The sequence below is a fragment of the Mandrillus leucophaeus genome, unplaced genomic scaffold, assembly GCF_000951045.1.
Source record: "Mandrillus leucophaeus isolate KB7577 unplaced genomic scaffold, Mleu.le_1.0 Scaffold22, whole genome shotgun sequence".
NCBI classification, from domain to species: Eukaryota; Metazoa; Chordata; class Mammalia; order Primates; family Cercopithecidae; genus Mandrillus; species Mandrillus leucophaeus.
The window spans coordinates 2,677,068-2,680,019 of record NW_012102254.1 but is presented as its reverse complement, the minus strand read 5'-3'; positions in this window follow the sequence as shown (position 1 = coordinate 2,680,019).

Here is a 2,952-nt window from a genome sequence, read left to right as displayed (position 1 = left end):
AAAAGCCGGGCGCGGTGGCTCACACCTGTAATCCCAGCACTTTAGGAGGCCGAGGCGGGCAGATCACGAGGTCAGGAGATAGAGATCATCTTGGCTAACACAGTGAAACCCCATCTCTACTAAAAATACAAAAAATTAGCTGAGTATGGTGGCGGGTGCCTATAGTTCCAGCTACTCGGGAGGTTGAGGCAGGAGAATGGTGTGAACCCAGGAGGCGGAGCTTGCAGTGAGCTGAGATCGCGCCACTACACTCCAGCCTGGGAGACAGAGCGAGACTCCATCTCAAAAATAATAATAAATAAATAAATAAGAAACTTGTTTCTAGAGTATAGAAAGAGCTCTTACAACTCAGTATTGAAAAGACCAGTAACTCAGCTGACCAATTAATCAATAACCCAGTGGAATAAACTGGATACATGCAACACTGGGGAGTCTTACCCAAGAGTATGTAGTGTATGATTCAATATACATGGAGTTATAGAATAGGTTAAACTGAAGTGTGGTTGCCTCTGGGAAAGTGAAGGGGCATGAGGGAACTTTCTGGGGTGATGATAATAAGCTGCAGTTTGATACAGATTTATATTACACAGGTGTCTGCATACCAACTTATGGAATGGTATGCAAGATTTGTAGATTGTATTGCGTGTAAATTTTACCTCAAAAGAAAAGAACTCTAGGAACCGGCCATGGTGGCTGAGTCAGGAGGATTGCTTGAGCCCATGATTTCAAGTCCAACTTGGCCAGTGTGGCAAGATCCGTGTCTAAAATTAAAGCATCAGGCCAGTGCAATGGTTCACGCCTGTAATCCCAGCACTTTGGAAGGCCAAGGAGGGTGTATCAGTTGAGGTCAGGAGGTGGAGACCAGCCTAGGCAACATGGCAAAACTCCATCTCTACAAAAAAGGTTAACTGCACGTGGTGGCACGTGCCTGTAGTCCCAGCATCTTAGGAGGCTGAGGCAGGAGAATTGCTTGAACCCGGGAGGCAGAGGTTATAGTGAGCTGAGATCATACCACTGCACTCCAGCCTGGGGACAGAAGGAGACTCAAAAAAAAAAAAAAAAAAAAAAAAAAAAAGTCAGAAACTGCATGACCATTTACCAGCCATTACAGTCATTAGCGTTCTCAGTTTATGATAAGTTTACCAAAAAGGTTTCTGAAAAACATAGCAAAGGCCAGGTGTGGTGGCTCATGCCTGTAATCCCAGCACTTTGGGAGGCTTGGGTGGGTGGATCATCTGAGGTTAGGAGTTCGAGACCAGCCTGGCCAACATGGTGAAACCCCATCTCTACTAAAAATGTAAAATTAACTGGGCCTGGTGGTGCATGCCTGTAATCCCAGCTACTTGGGAGGCTGCGGCAGGAGAATTGCTTGAACCTGTGAGGCGGAGGTTGTAGTGAGCTGAGATCGTGGCATTGCATTCTAGCCTGGGAAACTTCATCTCAAAAAAAGAGAGGAAAAAAAAAAAAGGAGGCCGGGTACAGTGGCTCGTGCCTGTAATCCCAGCACTTTGGGAGGCCCAGACGGGCAGATCACGAGGTCAAGAGATCGAAACCATTCTGGCCAACATGGTGAAACTCTGTCTCTACTAAAAATATAAAAATTAGCTGGGTATAGTGGCGCATGCCTGTAGTCCCAGCTACCCGGGAGGCTGAGGCAGGAAAATCGCTTGAACCTGGGAGGTGGAGGTTATAGTAAGCCAAGTTCGCACCACTGTACTCCAGCCTGGTGACAGAGCAAGACTCTATCTCAAAACAAAAAAAGAAAAAACATATCAAAGACTAGGCTTAGCAAACGTTTTCTGCAAAGGTCCCAATGCTCTCCATTGCAACTACTCAACTCTGTCATGAGAGTTCAAAAGCAGCCACAGACAATAGGTACATGAATGAACACGGATGGGTTCCAGTAAACATTTATTTACAAAAAGAGTTGGCAAAAAGGGCACGGTGGCTCAACCCTATAATCCCAGCACTCTCAGAGGCTTAGGCAGGAGGATTACTTCAGACCATGAGTTTGAGACCAGCCAGGGCACCATAGTGAAACCCTGTCTCTACAAATAATTTTTTTTTTTTTGGTGACAGAGTCTCGCTCTGTCGCCCAGGCTGGAGTGCAGTGGTGCGATCTTGGCTCACTGCAAGCTCCGCCTCCCAGGTTCATTCTCCTGCCTCAGCGTCCTGAGTAGCTGGGACTACAGCTGCCCGCCAGCACACCCAGCTAATTTTTTGTACTTTTAGTAGAGACGGGGTTTCACTGTGTTAGCCAGGATGGTCTCCATCTCCTGACCTCTTGATCCGCCTGCTTCGGCCTCTGGAGTCTTGCTCTGTCGCCCCGGCTGGAGTGCAGTGGCGCTCACTGCAAGCTCTGCCTCCCAGGTTCACGCCATTCTCTTGCCTGAGCCTCCTGAGTATCTGGGACTACAGGTGCCTGCTCAAGTGATCTGCCTGCCTTGGCCTCCCAAAGTGCTGGGGTTACAGGTGTAAGCCACTGTGCCCGGCCTTTTCTATTATTTTATTTATTTATTTATTTATTTATTTATTTATTTATTTATTTTTTATGTATTGAGATAAAGTCTCTCTCTGTCCTCCAGGCTAGAGTGCAGTGGCTTTGTCTTGGCTCACTGCAACCTCCGCCTCCCAGCTTCACGTGATTCTTCTGCCTTAGCCGTCTGAGTAACTGGGATTACAGGCAGCCACCATCATGCCCGACTAATTTTAGTATTTTTAATAGAGATGGGGATTTTCACCATGTTGGCCAGGCTTGTCCCAAACTCCTGACCTCAAGTGATCCGCCCACCTCGGCCTCCCAACGTCCTGGGATTATAGGCGTGAGCCACTACGTCCAGCATCTATTCTTTTTTTTTTTTTCTGAGATGGAGTCTCGCTCTGTCACCCAGGCTGGAGTGCAGTGGCATGATCTCGGCTCACTGCAACCTCCGCCTCCTGGGTTCAAGCGGT